The 20,286-nt window shown below is 42.9% G+C and overlaps 1 protein-coding gene across 2 annotated transcripts in view; it reads right to left on the reverse strand.

The window, feature by feature from the left end:
• Positions 1–15,987, reverse strand: part of LPAR4 (lysophosphatidic acid receptor 4) — a 20,636-nt gene extending 4,649 nt beyond the window's left edge. Inside the window, exon 1 of one of the 2 annotated variants that reach the window (XM_042477725.1) lies at positions 15,807–15,987. The gene's annotated coding sequence lies outside the window, so the exon portion shown is untranslated. Of the gene's footprint in view, positions 1–7,526; positions 7,844–15,806 lie in introns of those variants that run through there. The other variant, XM_042477724.1, reaches the window with a different exon arrangement.
• Between the last annotated feature and the right edge of the window lie 4,299 nt (positions 15,988–20,286).

The following is a 20,286-nucleotide window of genomic DNA, read 5'->3' on the forward strand; positions in this document are numbered from 1 at the left end:
AATAATAATAATAATAATAATAATAATAATAATAATAATAATAATAATAATCTGCCTTTTCCCGAGGGAATCAAGGCGGATTACAAAAAACAATATAACAATAAAATAATATTGTTAGTTTTGGATAAAATTTCTGATGAAATATATTGAACTGCTCTTCCTTTTTTGTGGTGTAGGAACCTGCCCCATCCTTTCCATCCTTTCCATGGTACCTCTGTCTCTGGGACCAAATTCTCTGTTAATGAAGTTACATCCAGGAACGTTTCTGCTTGCTAACTGAGATCTACCTGTAAAGGACAAGGCAGACTCATGGAGAATAAAGATAAATCTATTCTGGATTGCTTGAAAAAGGGACAGGGCAGACTCTTGGAGAATAAGGATAAACTTGCTTCAAGTTACAAGGAAAGATATTCCACCTAGGAAGAATTTCCTGACTCCAAGAGCTCAGCCATGGAGCATGGCTTTGGAAGTCTTCCTTTGGAAGCCTTTAAACAGAGTTGGATGGCCAGTCTTTGTGAATGCTTTAATGCTATACTCCTAGATGGCAGAGGATTCAACTAGATGTTCCTTGACTCTACAATTTTCTGAACTCTGGCATTTTAATTCTCCTTGCCTTTTCATGATTCCTTGCGAGCTGATACTAATCAAAGCAACAGTTGCTTTTGGACTCTCTTCCCCAAGGATCAACACAGACACCTAGGTTTTTCTCTTTTGATGCATAAACCTATTGCTTTCCTTCCCCTGGAGTTACTTTGGGGAAAAAACATAGTCTCCCAGCCTGACACATCTATATTTGGGCTTACTGTTATGAGTGCTTGCATTTATGCCGACTCAAAACATAGGTTTGTTTGTGCCCAGTTGAATAAATATGTGCATTAGTTATATAAAGCATACCAAACTGCACCCACAGCTCTGACCTTTTGGATTTCCTGCGACCATTCACTCAAAAAGCAGGGGAAATGTAAATATGAAAGCTGGCTAAGGAATCCATGCTCTCATTGTTGTCAAATCAAAGCAACGCTCTAATATGAATTGCAAAACTTCTTCCCAAAAAAGTGGTGAAAAAAAAAGGACTATTGTTTTTTCTACTGCCTCTGGAATAAGTATTACTCATTGGGTTCTGGGTTTTGTTTTGATCCATTGTCCAAGAGGATGGAAAACCTTTGCCAAAGAGGTTTTGCAAATTTGGTCAGGCAGGCTCACACTCAGGGATGTTGCTATGATTTTTTTCCTTCCATTCCCAAATTTCTAGCATCCCAGTAACTTAAAATCTCAGGTGAGCATTTGGAAATGCAGTTTGGACATGCAAAGAAAAGCAGAAGGCAAAGTCAACAAGCAAAGGCTAACACAGCCAATGTTAAGAGTTCTAGTTGTAAATGATGTTCAATGTCTCACCCTCTGCAATGCTAGAAATTTGGGGACAAAAGGAAAGGCTAAGCTAGTGGGCCCATGTTAGAGGGCTTTCTCTGTAGCATCACCCCAACTGTGCAAGACTTGGTAAAAAGGACTTGCAAAGATACTCTCTCTGTGTATAACCTATGGGTTGTTTTTAAACTTCTGTTCATTGCAACTTGCCAGGGTTATGAAAACGATATGCTTTCGGAAGGCCTTTAATCAGGTTTGCAAGGTACTTTTCAGCCAAATCCTACTGCTTTTGCCCCCCCCCCATGCACATCAGAGTGGAGCTGTCTATTTATGTGAGAACAGCACTAGCAGCATCTCTGCCATGATCTAAAGGATCTGAAGGCCTACCATTCCCTCACCCAAACTAGAATGAACATGTAGCTGCTTTGAAGGTGGCAATAACAGCCAATGCAGAGCGATGCTCGTAAATTCCCCTGCTTCTACAGGGAAGCACACCTTGCAAGTGAGGAAAGCAGAACATTAGCTAGTTGTTTTAGGAATACAGGTGGCTGCTTTAGGTCAAGTGACCTTATTGCTTCACAAACACAGTACTGTCTCCCCAAGGAATGGGGGAACCTTTGGCCTTGAAGGTGTTTTGGACATCCGATGTCCAGCCACAATGACCAATGGTAAGGAATAACAGAATTATAACTCAAATCATTTTGAAGGCTGGAGGCACCTGCACTGACTGGTGGATGGACCAAAATCTTTCCCATCATCTCCTACCTGGTCCTTTTTTTAAAATGATGGCCTTTATGGTACCAGCATTTAAGATTCTATGATTCTGTGAAAGATTGCCAGGTTGAGGGAATGCAGAATATCTGGGAATGTTGGAGGATATGTAGGTGATGATGTGATCTAAGTTCAGGAGGATTTTGATACCAGGTTACTATTCTAGAGGAGCTACCTATGACTCCCTTTGGCACTGCAGGGAATAAGAGGCCAAAATCCCACTGCGACATTACAGCGGGGAAAAACTGTTGTACAAGGAGTTGTGCTTTCTTAGAAGCAATGGATATGGAGTTCCTAGTGTAACCAATCATTCCAAAAGTAGACACTGCCCTCTCTTAATGTTTTGACACACTTGGTGAGGTGCTAATTCATCACTACACCACAGGTGAGCTCTCAAGACCTTTGGACCATTTGTACAACTGTGGGATCCACAGGTACATTTGTCATGTTGTGCTAAAAGTATACAAGATCTTGACCAATACAGCCTGCAGCGATGGGTATGCAGACTCAGAAATATTCCCAGGAGAAATGTGATGTGGAAAAGAGGGGAAAGGCAGATGCACAGCTGTTGCCACAACTAACCGCAGTCATCCGAATGATATAAGACCAACCATGACATTAAATAGGTGGCTCAAAGCCAGCAGCTTCCTTACGGAGCATCCATATCTGGCCGTGCATCAAGAAAGAAGCATAATCATCCAAGAAAACTGTAAGCACCAGATGGCCCTTATCAGCAGCATAAGTTGGAGTTCCTCAGACAATACCATCAGTAGGAGTACACTCACCCCTCCACATTTGTGGCTTTGACTTTTGTGGATTTGGTTATTCATGGACTTTATTGATATGTTCTCTCTAGGAATATATAGGTCCTCCAGCACAACTCTATAGTCAACTTTAACCAAAAGTCGCACTGAAGGACCTGGAGAGACTCCTAGAGAGAACACTCCAATAGGTATTTGTAACTCCTCCGGTGCAATTTTTCCCCTCCTCCCATATTGCAAATGTACATATTTCTGAACTTTTGTCCCCCGGAACACAGTCCACATATTGTTGTGTGCCTTTGAGTATTTCTAATTTTTGGCGACCCTAATGCGAACCTATCATGGGGATTTCTTGGCAAGATTTCTTCAGATGAGGTTTGCTATTGCCTTCCCCTGAGGCTGAGAGAGTGTGACTTGCCCAAGGGCACCCACAGGGTTTCACGATCAAGATGAGAATCAAACCTTGACCTCCAGAGGTATAGTCCAATACATTAACCACTACGCCACACTGGGTCCACATATATGTGCAAATATCTGGATGTTCTGCTCAAAACCAGGATAAATTCCCACTTTTTTCTTGCATCTGGATTAAAACTCCAAGGAGAAGGAAAGCCTTGGATTTGGGCCCGATCATCCATGACTTCATTTGAACAGCTTGCTGTGAAAACTAGATGAGGCTGTTTTATTTGGCCCTTCCAGATGTGCCTTAGAAAGGCTTTTTCATAACAGATAAAGTGGTAGTGGAACATGTAAACTCTCCGGACGTTGCTTAAACTCCCATCATCCTTAACCTGCATACTCAAGGGTAAGGGCTGCTGGGATTTGCAGTCCAACAATCTCTGGGAGCGTCAGTTCCTAACTGTAGTACTGGTGGTGTGCGTGCCACTTTGCAATTACTAGCGTTGCTGCCACACTGCAGAGATAATTCAGTTTGATACCATTTTAACTGCCATGACTCAGTGCTATGGAATGCTGGGATTTGTAGCTTTGTGGACGCAAAGAACATCCCCTGTCAGAGAGCTCTGATACCCCACCAAACCACACTTCCCAGAAACCCATAGCATTGAGCCATGGAAGTAAAAGTGGTGTCAAACTACTTTATTTCTGCAGTGCAGCAGGAGCCTAGGATTGTTTAACCACAAGGAGGAAACACCAGAGGCAAGTGAAGGAAGGGAAAGCAGGAGATAAATAGGGAATCAATGCGGGATCGCATCAGTCACACATAATTGCGCTTAGTTACATGCTATGTTATGGTTTCCAAAACCATTTGATAAGGTCAGGGCTTCCAAAACAAACCCTGCAGTATGAATGTCACAGACAAACACCCTGGGAATCCTGTGTGTTGAAAGGAGTATAATCTAGAATTCAAGGCCACTATCCAGATAGTCAATCCCATGTCCTTAAACTTTGGAGAATGAAGAGCCATCACACAGCTGGGTAAGCTGCTGCTGCTTCTTCCAAATGCTGAAACAAATTAGGCCTTTTAAAAGTGTGTTCTTTCTCCGCTGCTCCCTTGCAAAACCAACAGTAGGAAAAGTTGCTTTGGGGGGGAGAATTCTGGGAGCTGTAAACCCCAAAAGGAACTTTTCCAAGCCGTGATCCAAAGTGGATCTTCACAAACACTCATCATTCCAAACTGAATACAGAAAGCAGAGCCACGATCAGCATGTCCACCGAGGATGCATCTATTACACTGACAGGAAAATCCAGTTTAAACTTTGGGTTACCTGATCCGCAGCGACCATGGGCTTGTCTACAAACACTGAGCTGAGTTTGGGAAAACTATCCCTTTCCATTGCACGACGTTCTGATAAAAATCACATTATGTGCAGCCACACAACTGGGGCCACTCCAGGTTGGTTTGTTTTTTTTCCTCTGCCCCTATGCATACAAATGCACATATTTCTGAACATCTTGAGAAGATGCCAGCCACAGATGCAGGCGAAACGTCAGGAATAAAATCTTCTAGAACTTGGCCACATAGACCAAAAAACCCACAAAAAACGATGGATGCTGGCCATGAAAGCCTTCGAATTGACAGTTTTGGGAGCGCTTGAGTTGTGTATTCCTGCATGGCAGGAGGTTAGACTACATGACCTTTTTGGTCCCTTTCAATTAAGAGTTTAGGATTCCATTCCTTTGTCATGAAACCAAATCTAAAGTTTTCCAGAGAGCCGTCACAGCGATGATTTGGCCACCATGTTTATTGTCTTTCTGGTCACCAGAGGAGACTATTTATTATTATTATTATTATTCCAGGATCTTAATTTTTAATTTGCGAGGAGACTTTAATGCCAGATTTATCCATCATTTTCATATTAAAAATCTTACTCTTGTGTGTCTTTCTGGTTCAGTTTTGTGCACGCAAGCCACCCAGACAATATTTATATTCATGGGTGGAATGATTTAATAAGCATTTCAGATTCCAGACATAAAAGAATGAAGTCCATGGGGGATTAACCAGAATTTAGCATCTGAAGTTGCTGTTCGAAACATACCAGGAGCCAAGACCTATTGATGACAGCGCAGAACATCTTCTTAATACATATTTGTTGGGTTGCGCTCCCTGTCCGATCTGTTTCCATGGGACAAAGGAGTATGCATTGGCATCTTTCCCAGTGACATTAATGAAAATCCTTAATCCTGGCAGCATGACATCCACTATTAAAATTTTGAACATTTAGATCTACGTTTTATCTGAACATATGATGGACTATCTCACTGGGTAGCAGCTTTCATGTTGTTGTGTGCCTTCAAGTCACTTATGATGGCTCTAAGGCAACCCTATCAAGGGATTTTCTTGTTCGGAGGAGGTTTCCCTTTTCCCTTCCTCTGAGACTGAGAGGGTGTGACTTGCCCAAGATCACCTAGTAGATTTCCATGGCCAAGTGGTGATCTTAACCCTAGTCTCCAGAGATGTAGCCCAGCACTCAAACCACTATACCCTGCTAGATCTCAATATGGTTGTTGTAGTGTGTCTTCAAATCCGTTGCTGACATACGGAGACCCAAAGGTGAACTTATCAAGGAATTTTATTGGCAAGATTTCTTCAGAGTGGGGTGGTTTTGGCCTCCCTCTGAGGCTGAGAAAGTGTGACTTGCCCAAGGCCACCCAGCGGGTTTCCATGGCCAAGTGGGGATTCGAACCTTGGTCTCCAGAGTCATAGTCTGATGCTCAAACCACTACACCACACTTTTACATACATGGAGCCAAATCACAGCTTATTCACCAATCCTTCCCTTGGCCAAAGATGTTTCACCACATCTTGACACACGCATTTACTTGAAACAACTAAACAAGAGTTTTCCAATTACAGAAATGTGGCTTTGAAAAATCCCACGCTGTCAGACACCAAAAGCAACCTCTCATAGAACGAGAGACTTCAATCTGAAATGTGTGTTTTGCAAGTTAGATGTCTGCATTTAAACTAGAACAGGGATTCTTAATCGGTGGTCTGTGGGCCCTTTGTGAATCGATGGATGGACCTTGGGGCTTCAATAGCTAGTCCCAACTAGAGCAGATCCACTGAATCAATGGGATCTAATGATGTGTTGATTTACCATCCGATATTTGATTCAACCAGTTGGCTTTAGTTGGGAATGAATAGGATTGAGGCTTTGGGTGGAATCAATGAACCCGGTACAAAAATGTTATATTCCCTTGCATTCTCTCAATTTCCGTCCCGTTACTTTGAATATTGTGTTTTTGTGTGTTTTTCTATCCTGTGGAATTGTGGGGTTTGTACTTTAGGGAGGCACTACAGCTCTCTGGCTGAAAATTCAGAGTTGTTGCCATCACTGCATGCCTTCAAGTACCTTCCGACTTATGTAGACCTTATAGTGAACCTATGGTGGGGTTTTCTTGGCAAGTTTCTTCAGAGGGGGGGTTTGCCATTGTCATCATCCGAGGCTGAGAGAGTGTGACTTGCCCAAGGTCACTCAATGGGTTTGCATGGCTGAGTTCAGATTCGAACCTTGGTCTGCAGAGCAAGAGTCCAATGTTCAAACTACAACATGTTCTTGGGTCTCAAAAATGCCACAAGATCTCTCTATAAGTCTCCAAGGTGCTACAAGATCTCTCTCTTCATCCTTTCTTAGTCTCAAAGATCTCTATATATTCTTTCAGTGAGTCTCAAAGGTGCTACAAGATCTCTCTCTACATATTCTTTCAGTCTCAAAGGTGCAACAAAATCTCTCTATACATTCTTTCTTAATCTCAAGGGTGCCACAAGATTTCTCTATAAGTCTCCAAGGTGCTCCAAGATCTCTTTATTCTTTCTTTCAGTGCATCTCTCTTTCTATTCTCTCTTAGCCTCCAAGGTGTTACATATTCTCTCTTCCAGTGAGTCTGGAAGGGGCTACAAAGATCTCTCTGCAAGGAACAATGGAGGCCCAACAAAAGCTTTTTTAAACCCCCCATTCCTAGAAATGCAAACCTATGCCTCTTAGCCCTGCTAGAAAATGGAGGACAGTTGGGGGTTCCCAGAAGGCTGAAATGTAGGACGTGTCCGGGGAAAGGAGGACACCTCGGGCCAGCCTGCCTGGATGGCAGCCCCTCCAGTTTGGGACCAAAAACACACCCCTCTCCATTTCCAAAACTTCCCAAGTCCCTGAGCCAGGATCGACTTACCCAAGGCTGGGATCGCGATGGCTTGCAACCATTTAAAAGGCAGCTCCTGGCCAGCTTTGCCCTCCATGCATCCCATGCATTTTCTTCCAAAGAAGAAAAAGGATCCCTTTGTGCCCCAGATCCTCCAGAGGAACGAGTTGAGAGGGGTAGATCGCAGCTCTTCCAAAGAGATCGAGCCAAGTCAGGGATCCTCCAAGCCTTTGTTCAGCGAAGAGAAAGAGCTGCAGCAGCCAGGCTTCTAAGAAAAGCCTGGGCTGGGATGCGCGGGCACGAGTGCGCGCCCCCGCAGCAGGGATGGAGGGAGGGAATGAAAGAGAGGGAAAGAAAGAAAGGAGGGAAGGAATAGAGACCCTCTCTGGCTTCTGATTGGCTGGTCTTGGTGGATCAGGCCCCCAGCCCAGCCTTTTAGGGGGGAGTTCCTTTGGTTGGGTGATGGAGGCAGCCAGGATGATGAGGATGATGATGATGAGGGGGAGGATGGAGATGGAAGATGCTTCTCTTCTCTGCTCTGTTCTTCTTTTCTGGAAATCAAAGCGGATGGAGAGAATGAGTTTTTGTTCTTCTTGTGTGTCTTCAAGTTTCTCCTGGGATTTCTTGGCAAGATTTGTTCAGAAGGGGTTTGCCATTGCCTTCCTCTGAGGGTGAGAGAGTGTGACTGGCTTATTATTATTATTATTATTTGGTCCCAATAGTATCTGAAATATTCTGTCATCAGACTTTTTTGGAGGAGGGGAGTTCTTTTTGGGTGGATGATGGAGGCAGCCAGGATGAAGGATGCTTCTCTTCTCCTCTTCTCCTCTCTTCTTGGGGTTTTCTTGGCAAGATTTGTTCAGAGGGAATTTTTTTAAAAATCCATTGAAAAAAGAGACCTATTTGACAGCAATGGAAAGCTAAGTCCAGAGTTCTTCCACACAAGATGTCGGTCTCATTCCCACTTGCAAATAAATCGATTTGCAATCCGCATCGATGGATCTATTCGACAGCGGAGCATGGTTCCCACTACATTTGCCCCGATCGCATTTTTTCCCCTGTAAAATAACCCATTTCTGGTTCACATCTGCAAATGAATCGATTTGAAATGGACCTGCTCCAGCTGCTTGAAGGGCAAATTTAAATCAATTCCGATCCACATCTGGTCCACACTTGAACAGGATCGATTTATCAAAAAAGACATGGAAAAAAACAGCGTCAAAAAAGACATGGGTTAAATGGGTCTAGCATGTGCCCCCCCCCCCCCCCGAATTGCTTCAGCGATTCAGTTCAAGTGGGAACCAGGGTCATTTGAACCAGTTCAAACTGATTTGCGATTTGGTTTAAAAGGTAGTGGGAATCAGAAAAAACCCAGACTGCATCATATCTGAAACCAATGAGTGGTCAATGTTTTTTAAAGCGCAAAACAGCTCAGTGTCGCACATGCAAATAGCCCTGGCCACAGCCCACAAAGGAACAACTGCAGGCTCCTCTCAATGGCTTACTCTGAGCTTACTCATTGTTAGAGCAGACTTGCTGAAGCCAATTCCCCTGGCTTCACTCTAAACATGACGAAAGACTTATGTGCTGTGCTTTAGCATGAAGCCAAGGAGATCACTTGCCAATGCAAGGGCTAGTATGAGCCACTGAAAATGATTGATTAATCAACTTGAGTTGCAGTTGATTAACCCAAAGGGATAAATGGTAAGCAATGAGACTGAACTAAGCAATGGAAAACAGAGCTTTTTTCTGTTCCAGTCAGCTGTCCCAGGATGTAAACAACCCATTGAGGTTTACTCCATTTGCAGGGAGGGTGTAGGAACTCTGGACCCACAAACAAACAACCCTTTCTGCTTCTGATCTGCAGGACCAGTGTCCCCAGTGTGTAGCTCCAGTGGGCTTCTGTCCAGTAGACTCAGCCTTGGCTGATTTGCAAAAAAAGATGCAAACAAAGACCCCAATAGCTTTTAGTCCTCCCACCCCCCCCCCCCCCAATGTCTTTCTTTCCTCTGCCCTCCTAAAATGCATGCCCTCCTCGAAAACGAGTTACAGTACAAGCATTCAAGTCTGCAGAGGAGGCTGGTAGAGCCTGACAAATTTTTTAAACAAGGGTTTGATAGGTTTTGAATACAGAGCCAACAAACATTCGGATGGCATAGTGAACGTGGGGGTCAGGCGTGTGTGGGTGTCCTGGCAAGATATGAATGCTGACTTGGCAGCAAAGCAGTCTTGTGACTGCTCCCAGTGAGTTGCATTAAATTGAACCCTCCATGCACACACATTTCCCTTTGGGACCACTTGGCAAACCAATCTTCTTCATGCTCCAGGAGGCAGAGAAACCAATGATCAAAATGGAAATGCACAGTCTCAGAGGCATGGAAAGAGACTGTATAATCTGGCTTTAAAATTCTGCACAAAGTGGCATGCTCAGGCAGAGGGAGCAAGAGGGGAGTAGTGGGCCTGGGGCTCGTGGGGTTGAAACAGCAGGACATTTTGATTATCAGGGACCAGAATGCTTATCATCAGGAACTAGAATGAAAGAACTAGACAAAATTTCCCACACATTGATTAAATATTTGAAGGGATGTCATACTGAGAATGGAGCAAGCTTGTTTTCTGCTGCTCCAGAGAAGAGGACCTGGAATAATGGATGCAAGCTAAAGGAAAAGAGATTCCACCTCAACATTAGGAGGAACTTCCTGACAGCTAGGGCTGTTCAACTGTGGAACACTCTCCCTCAGAGATTGTGGTGGAGTCCCCTTCTTTGTAGGTCTTTAAACAGAGGCTGGATGGCCATCTGTCGGGGATGCTTTGATTGCGAGTTCCTGCATGGCAGGAGGTTGGATTGGATGGCCCTTGGGGTCACTTCCAACTCTATGTTTCTATGGTTCTATGATCAGAATGGAGACCAACCACAGTCAAGAAATCAGAAGAAGACTAGGAATGGGATGGGCAGCCATGAAAGAACTAGACAAGAGCCTAAAGAGTAAAGATATATGACAAAGCAACTAAAGTTAGAATTGTACAAGTCATTGTATTCCCTATCACCATGTACAGATGTGAAAGCTAGACAGCGAAGAAAGCGAATAGGAAGAAACTCAACTCATTTGAAAAGCTAAGGATGCTGTGAACAGCCAAAAAGACAAACAAATGGGTTCTTGAACAGATCAAGCCCGAACCCTTCCAGGAAGCCATGATGATCAAACTGAGGTTGCTGTACTATGGCGACATCATGAGAAGGCACTAGGTTTACAAAAGATCCACTCTTGGTGAGGATAAGAATTGCTAGAACTGCTTTGCTAACATGCCTGTGTTTTTAACCTTCCTTCTGGACATCTGGCCGTGGCAATTGTCACGGTGAGCACATATGTTTCAGAATTAAACACGGACAAGAAAGCTTCCAGACTTTTGGTGCAGGACGGATGGGCTGACTCAGTGCTTTTCTGCATTCGAGGATAAGATACTCTAGACTACCCCAGATGAGCAAATGCATTATGAGGTTTGCGGTATTTGTTGCTGTAGTGCTCAATATTTTTTTAGGGGAAAAGAATCCAAGTGTCTGTATGTTCCTTTTTTTGGCAATTCCCAATGCCAGCTGCAACATTTTATTCCAACCCTTGAGTAGGTTTTTGTTCATATGATTTCAATTTCAAGACATATCAGATGAAAATTCTTCTTTTTCTCCCCAGTTGGTTGCACATCTGAGTTTGTTTTGTTCACTTGCACAATGTTGCAATTTGACACAAGATGTGCCAATACAATCAATGGATAATTCCAGTGTCACGCCAGGCTTTACATGTTGGACTAAAACTCTGGAAGACATGGGTTCGAATCCCCACTCAGCTATGGAAACCCCACTGAGTGATCTTGAGCAAGTCACAGTCAGGTTCAGAAGAAGACAATGGTAAACCAGTTGTGGAAAAACGTGCACCAAGAAACTCCATGATAGAACTATGTTACCATCGCCAAGTTGGAAATAACATAAAGTGCATCTACACTGTAGAAATAATGCAGTTTGACACCAATTTAACACCAGCACTCTTTGGCAGGGAATACTAAAGACCTTGTAAAAGTACAAATCCCAAGATCCCATAGGATGGAATGACAGTACTTAAAGTGGTGTCAAACTGCATTATTTCTACAGTGTAGATGCATCCATAAAGGTACACAACAGCAGCAACACAGAGATATGTTATTCTAGGGCTGCTCAAATCATTGTTTGGGACTTTGGCTCCCAGAATTCCCAACCACTGGACATAAAGGCTGGGATTTCTGGGAGGAGAAGTCAAAAGCATCTGGAGGATAATAGTCTGAGGAGCCCTGTGCTATGCAACCTTGATGTAAAATCTCACACGGCCTTTTCTCCGCAGTCTGTAGGCTTGCCATTGAAGTCTGACTAATCCGCTTATTTCAGATCGGGAAAGAATGTGTGCCTCAAGGATCATGGCGGGGAAGGTGTTGGGTTGTCTGTCTGTCACTTTTAAGTCATCAGTTGCAGATAAGAAAATCCCTGTACGTAGTAACAATCGCAATGCTTCCTTAAGGATCCTGAAAGAAATTAGACAACTCCCCATTTAATAAGCAAAAGTCATGCATTATGAAAAGCAGAACCTCATAACCCTTTCAGTATTTGAATGCATAGCCTACTGAGGTCAGCATTTGGATATCTGTTCATCTTTTCTTGAACTTAAGGCATTCATAGTTCCCCATTGGTATACATAGAATCATAGAGCTGGAAGAGACCCCAAGGGTCATCCAGTACAACCCCCTGCCATGCGGGAATACATAGTCAAAGCACTCCCAAGAGATGGCCATCCAGCCTCTGGAGTCTGTTTAGAAATCTCCAAAGAAGGAAACTCTGCCATACTCCAAGGCACTGTATTCAAGCAGCTCTTACTGTCAGGGTTATTGGGTTTTCCTGTGAAGATTCGTCAGTTTACCATTGCCTTCCTTTGAGGCTGAGAGAATGTGACCCACCGAAAGTCACTCAATGGATTTCCATGGCTGAGTTGGGATTCGAACCTTGGCCTCCCAAAGTGCTAGTCCCGACTCTCGAATCACTCTGGCTCTTCACTTCCATAAACTGAGACATATTTTTTGCACTAGATTTGCATTTCATAGTTGGTTTTAATTCTTGTTAGCCACCTTCAGTGTGTGTAGGTTCCAAAATGGCAGGATGAATAAATTTTTGTATCAATCAATCAATCAATCAATAATCAATCAATCTTATTGGAATTCTAGATAATCAGATGAGGGTTACTGGTCCTTTCATACTACAGAATTATAGCACTATGATTCCACTTTAACTGCCATGGAATCCTGGGATTTGCAGTTTAGGGAGAGAGATTAAGACTTCTCAACCAGAGAGCTCTAGTTTATCTCCAAAGTAGAAACTCCATGATTTCCTGGGATGCAGCCATGGCAGTAAAGTGGTATTATAATGCGATTACTGTGTAGCATAAAAGGGCCTTAAGTTTTGTTAGAACTATAAATGTTGTTTCTGTTTATTTGACGGGAAGTCCAATATGGAAGGCAAGATATTAACTATTTCCTCTGACTCAGATTTGCTTTCCGGTGCCAGCCTTTTCAAAGCAGAATGATTCAAATGGAGGCCCTTATAGACACTATGCAAGGCAGGATGATAAAGGTATCAGTCTCTGATATCTCCATTTTTTGCAGTGACAGCTGGGATTCTTTTATTCCCTTCTCAAAAATCTGTACAAGATACATATAAAAGCAATAACATCACAGCAATCCTTGCACTGTTTTTCCACAACACATCATTTTTGCTGACTTGAGTCCCTTTGGGTTTAACTCAAACAGATGTACTAACCTGGATGTTTATTTCTAAGGCCACCTGCTTGTTTAATTTCCATTTTCTTTGATAGCATTCAGGGCTGGGTACATGAAATACTAATGCAAAACAGACAAAATTTGCACAGGGTTCCTCAACAATATTTTTACTATCTTGACCACTGTGCTGCTTGGACACACATGTAACAAGATGCATCTACACTGTAGAAATGATGCTGTTTACACCATCTTAACTACCATGGCTCCATCCTACAGGATCCTGGGATTTGTAGTTTTGTGACGCACCAGCATCCTTTGGCAGAGATGGCTAAAGACCTTGTAAAATGACAAATCCCAGGATTCTATAGGATGGCGCTACAGCATTTAAAGTGATGCCAAACTGCATTAGTTCTACAGTGTAGACGCACCCCTAGTTTTCATCTGTGAAATGTTTATTCCTCCAGATGTTCTGGACTACATGTCCCATAATCCTTTACCATTGGCTATGCTAGCAGGAGCTTCTGGGAGATGAGATTCAAAGCATCTGAAGGAACCAAGGTTACTCATTCATGGAGTCAGCTGAGGCCATGCATTTTTAGATGGATTATTATAGGGTTAACTGGTCTTGCTGTTCTTAATGCAACGAGTTCCATGAAGTCAATATATGTTGTGTTCAAGAGAAAAGAAGGGAGGATGTGGCAGGATCCCTACTTAGCAACACTCTGGAAATCTTCTTTAAATCTGGACAAACAAACGCTCAGCTATGCCCCTCTCTTTGCTGGCGCTTTCATCTATATGAGCTTTGTCACGGAGGACTTGGGTGAGCCTGGAATCCTGTGGTCATATTCCTTGATAAAACATTGGCTCTGAGTTCCTTGTAGGAACCGAGGAGTAAAAACACAAGGCTAAGTTTGCTTAGCTGGGCAGTTCTAGGAGCCAAGAATACATTATGAAGTAAACCTCCATTTCCAGTCTCTCCGCTTTGGATAAGCCCTTTGAGTGGGTGGTAGCCGGTGATCCGGTTTCAGGCTTTCTTGGTTGATGGGGAATAGTTCAGCCTTTACTAATCAGGTTCCGGACCAATTTTGAGACCGAAAACAGCTCTGATTGCTTTGACCTGTGCTGACTCCCAACATTTGGCAGCTGAGCGGACCATAGGCTCCATGAAACCCCTGGACTCAACTTTTGCAGCCTCTGAAGCCACCCAACAATCCCAGATTTTTTTAAATGGTGCATTTTGGGGGGAATATCACAGATCTTCCTAAATTTCTTTTTTCCTTCTTCTTCCTAGAAGCGGCAGCAGATATGACTTATCACCAGAGCTTGGAGCAAAGTGGAAAGGACAGCAAATGTGTTAGGCAATGGGCTGCTTGAAGACACAATGCCAATGTTGCAAGGGTTTTAGCCTTAATTTCAGCACAACAGACAAATGAAAGGAATAATTTAAATGTAGATTCGGTCACGGGTTTGCTGCTAGCAAAGTACCATTTTAAGCATTTGCCTTGCTCTGAGTTCTGTCAGGATATTGCAAGCCAAGAAGGCATTTTAATGAAGATAAGTTCACCTGAAAAATATGGTTGAGAACATCATAATATAAAATGTAGTACTGTTGTTGTTATGGGCCTTCAAGTCATTGCCAATGTGGGGTAACCCAAAAGTGAACCTATTATGGCAAGATTTGTTCAGAGGAAGTTTGCCGTTGCTGTCCTCTGAGGCTGAGAAAGTGTAACTTCCCCAAGGCCACCAAGTCGGTTTCATACCCAAGCGAAGATGCGAACCCTGGCCTCCAGAGTCATAGTCCAATGTTCAAAGCATAACTGTGAATAAACCCCGTGAAATGAGTTTATATTTATACTTGTGTGTTTAGCTTTTATTTTTCTTGAATGTCCTACATTTTGCAGTGTCCTGTCCTCCATTGTAGTTAGGACATCTGGTCACCCTGAAATGGAGGGGTCCATAGCCCTTCATCGCCCACCAATTTCTGCCAACAACTGCCCTTGAAAACACCCCAAAGCAGTGGTTCTCAACCTTCCTAATTCTGCGACCCTTTAAGACAGTTCCTCATGTTGTGGTGAACCCCAGCCATAAAATTATTTTCATTCCTACATGCAAATATGTGTTTTCCTGATGGTCTTAGGTGACCCCCATGAAAGGGTCGTTCGACCCCCCAAGGTTTCCATTCTCATGTTAAATACCCAAAATGACACCTTCTGAAGGAAAAGCAATGTTGTGAGGGAAGAAAGGGAAGGGAAGCTGTGCAGGGAAAGTGTTGAGCAGATGACTGATGACGCACCCCACCCAAGTGCAACCCTACACCACATCTGCTTTCCCCTAAAAGAAACAACCACTGGGGATTTTGTTACATGCATCCGCATGCTAATCCAAAGTAACGCCTCTTCCCATGCAGGCCAGATTGCAAAAACAGAGCAGTGTGCAAGTCAGATTTCATATTCAATACATTTCTGCTGCAAATACCACTGTTAGGATAACAAAGCGCCCCTTAAAAGGGAACCTTACCCTCTGGATAAACAGAGCAGGTGTTTTCCTCTCCAGCTGTTTTGGGGAGTTGCTGTTAACCTTGGCAAGGTGGATGGTAATGCTCTGCCATGGCTCCGTTGTGTCATCTTTGTGTACACACCATTTTTCATTTGCCCAGGAGATGCTGGAGCAGGGTTCATTGTTCTTTGCAGAGAAGAAGGAAGCCTCGTTCACAAAAGAAAGGCAGGATTTGGGGGCGATTTCCCAGCCAGATGCAGTCCACTTATTCTTGTTCCGCTCCCTAATCCTATTTCCTAGTCAATAAGATAACATCCTGTACAGCCTTGTGCTCTGTCCCTTGCAACCCTCATCCAAGGTGATGGGACAGTCTCCAAGTCACACTTTGTGGCAGAATTCACACACAGAACTGGTCTGACAAGTTGGGCATGATATCATATCACCTCCTGAAGAGTTTAAACTGCCTGATATGTACAAGGCTTCATATCCTCCACCAATTCCAGTTTGACAGGGACAGTCTCAAATATTCTTCCACCATCCCACTTTTTCAGCTGCTTTTCAGATTTTTCAGTTTCTTTTTCCTCTTCCCATTTTTCTCCCTTCACCAGAAGTTTATTTCAATCGCTACAAACTGAGTTTAAAGTTGCAAAAGTAGCTTGCATTTGGTTAACTTTGAATGGCAACCGTCTAAGGAATCCTGGGATTTGCAGTTTTCTTGTTTGTTGTTTGTTATCGCTGTGTGCCTTTGAATCATTTCCGACTTATGGTGACCCTAAAGTGAAGCTATTGTGGGGTTTTCTTGGCAAGATTTGTTCAGAGGAGGTAGTGCGCAGTGCCATCATATCTCTTGTCTGGTTTCCAGAAAGTTGGACTTGCCCAAGATCACCATCCATGGCTCAGTGCAGATGTGAACCCTTGTTGCCCTGAGTCCTAGTCTGATACTCAACTACTGATACTGCATGACCCTTGGGGTCTCTTCCAACTCAAATAACTAATCTTTTAATAATTAGCTTTAAACCTGTTTGCAAACATTTTTAATTTGTTGTTTTGGAAGCCACCCAGGCATATGAATGAAGTAAATACAATAAAATAAAGAAATAATAACTACTATGACACTACACCACACGCTGGTACTCATATTGGCACAAATGGAGGAGCCTAGGAATGAAACGTTCCTCCGAAAATAAAGAGATGGTGATATGGTTGGGTTTAAACTTAGAAGTCCAAGATCTAAGTTTTTAAAACTCTGGTTTTGGATGAATGAATCTGTCAGTTTCAATTTCTACCAAATTGAGAATAAAATCTCAAATCCTTTCCATTACCAAGAAACTGGCAACTGTTGGTAGTTTGGGTAAATGCTTACCAAAAACAAAAGAAGCTGCCTCTATTTCTCACCCATCCTTGACGTCAACCAGTGAAGATGGACAAAAACATTGTGGTTTCTTTAAACGACAATAAAAATCCCCAGATATTGCACAATTATATAAGTAGAAAAGAGTCTCCAATCATGGTACAATGGAGGAAGGAAATAGTAAAAGTCCAGACACGTGGCGTGCAGACTGCAGCGAACAAGATGAGAACAAGATACTACAAAGACTGTGCTCTGGTTGTAAATAAATGGGAAACAAGGAGATGAGAAATCAATAAGTCTTTTTTTTTTTTTTTTGGTCTCTCTCCCTTTTTGTTTACAATGAGCTGTTCTGAGCTAAAATACAGGCCTCAGTGAAATAGTAAGAGCAAAAGAACATAACTAAGTTAAAAGACTAGACAAAGTAATTGACCATATGGTCCCTGGAAGGCATTATTGTGGTCCCCATTGTACAAATAAAGAAAGTCACTGTGGGTGCCCAAGAACACACTGTCTTCAAGGTTACCGTTTTGTTGAAAAACACCAGAAGCTTTCTTATACAGATACAGCAGAATGATATTCATAAATATGAAAGGATATACAGTATATCGCATTTTTGCACTATGCAACAACAGTCAATGGATATGATTCTACTATATCAGGTCTTCATTGGATCAATATCTGTCATTGGATCAAGCGCGAATTCTCTCTGGAAGCCAAGATGGTCAAATTGAGACTGTCGTACTTTGGTCATACCATGAGAATGCACCACTCTTTAGAAAAGACAATACAGTAATGCTTAGGAAAGGTAGAGTGTAGGAGAAAGTGAGGAAGACCGTACACCAGATGGATAGATTCAATCAAAGAAGTTATGGGTCTGGAGTTACAGGACCTAAGCAGAGCAGTAGAGGATGGTCTTGGAGATGTCTCATCCACAGTGTTGCCACGAGTCGAGGTTAACTAACAGTTAACAACAACAAACAATTAAAAGCATAAAGTGAAACTAGATTTGAAAACCTTTTAAACATATTTTTTTAAAAAAAATGAAAGCAATGCATAATCCATTCAAAGCCACTCCTTAACATGAAGCACATCTACACTGGCTACTTAATCTGTGCCCAATCTATAGCATTGTGCCTCAGATGGCTCTGAATCGTCCATGATGGCAACCACATGCACTGGACTGAATCTGGTGTGACACCATGTTGTTGTGCACTTGGGCCAGCTGGCCTGACACTGCAATGGGTACTTTCTGGAACAAAAAAGCACCATCACTATTTCTTCATGGCCAGGAGCTCCTTGCAAAAGCTTGCCTGGGGCACTGTCACTTCTGCTGAGGTCAGAATGGGACACCCCACATTGTGATCAATAAAGAGAGGGTGACTCTACTTCATCCTCTAGTACAGTTTTACTGGCCAACACTTCATTTTCTACAGCAGTCAGCAGATGTGTTTTGTAAGGTATCGTTTTATAGCAGTGGTGTGTCTATGTGTATGTGTGTTTAATAAAAAAAAACCTCTCTTTTGGGACAATGATGGAGAAGCAAAGGAAGAAAACTCTTCTGAAATGGTTATTCGATCCCAATGGGTACTTTCTGGAACAAAAAATGCGACTGAGGAAATGGAGTGCTGTATAAGCCAGCTACTTTTTCTCATTTATAAACACCTCTTTGGCACTTCTGGGCCTTTTCAATTATTCATGGGCAGCCTCTTGCCAAACCACTTCTCACGCCATCCTCCCAAACATTCAGGAGGGCTTCCAAATGAATTACAAGCCCACCCTCTGCTTCTTCACTCCAAGTCACTCCCTCATGGTTTCTCTTGCATGTTTACTCATATCTGGAACACCCTGAAGAATAACCTCTAGAACAGGGATGAATAACATGAAGGCCATGGCTTACATGCATCTCTCCAGGCCACTTTTGCACCCCTCCTGCCCAGTGGCTACTGCTAGAACAGGAACAGGTATGGTCAAGTTCAATGATTATCACACGCAATTGTGCAAATAAAGTGATATCGGAAATGCATTGTCACTGAAATCCCAAAAGTAAAAAAGATGTGTGTTAAAGCTTCTTTGTGACCACTTTAATGGCAGGTTTTGTGCGATGTGTGAAATCATTTTGTGTAATTACATAATTAGGGTTTGCATACTCTCCAACTGCCCTGATTTAATCCTCTGTTGTCCCGCTTTTTCAGCTGCAAATGTCCCAGTTTCTCTCTCTTCCTCCTACTTTCCTCCTTTGTCCTCAGCTCAATTCAGTCGTTGCAAACTGAGGTCAAAGTGAAAAATAGCTGGCACTCATCTCAAAAGGGGAAAGAAGGCACAAAGGGGATAAAGGGGCTCAGCATTTCCACCAGGTAATACACACCTGGTCTGAGGCTTTCCACATTGCCACTGCTGAAGTATATCCCCCCTCACAAACACACACACACTCAATTCTGAGCTATTCTTTCTCACTTTCCAACCCAGGTTGAGTTTCAATCCCTCTCTTTGTCTTCAAGGGACTCATGTTTTTTTGCTTAGCGCTGGCGAAAAGAACTGCGAGCTGTAAGACTCGGATCTGCGCCGGCCAAAATAACTAACCTCTGCTGTGAACGTTAACAATCAAAGCCCATAGTTATATTTGTTTTCCTGGGCATGGGTTTTCCAGCTGCTGGTTTCCAATGTTTATTGATGTTTCCTCTTTAGTAATTAAGAAATTATTGCCTTGTTTAACCCACCATTCTGTTTGTTGGCCGGGAGAAGTTAACTCTACGTTGTTCCTGGCGATAGCTATTCATCTCTCTTACTGTCCTTAAAGGATTATGACTGGGGCTTTATGACAGATGTTGCAATGAATTTCTTACTCCTTTTTTTTAAATGTTTGGCTTGGACTCGTGCAAGTTCATAACATTTCTGCTCTGGAAACTACTGCAATGACTCTTCTAATAATACAGAGCTTCTCTATAAAGTCATGCAGTCACTGGTGTCATGGGTCTTACCAGGAAATTCAACCGGGAGGGAAGACTTATGTCAGATCCTCAGTTTTCCAGTCTCAAGTTCAAGCTATGAGGTTTTCTTTTAAATTCACATGAAAATGTGGATTCACTTTGAGGCACACATCTCTCAGTGTGTGCATTTTGCATGTTGTTGTTCTTGTTAACTGCCCTCAAT

This window comes from Sceloporus undulatus, chromosome 7 (genome assembly GCF_019175285.1).
Source record: "Sceloporus undulatus isolate JIND9_A2432 ecotype Alabama chromosome 7, SceUnd_v1.1, whole genome shotgun sequence".
NCBI classification, from domain to species: domain Eukaryota; kingdom Metazoa; phylum Chordata; class Lepidosauria; order Squamata; family Phrynosomatidae; genus Sceloporus; species Sceloporus undulatus.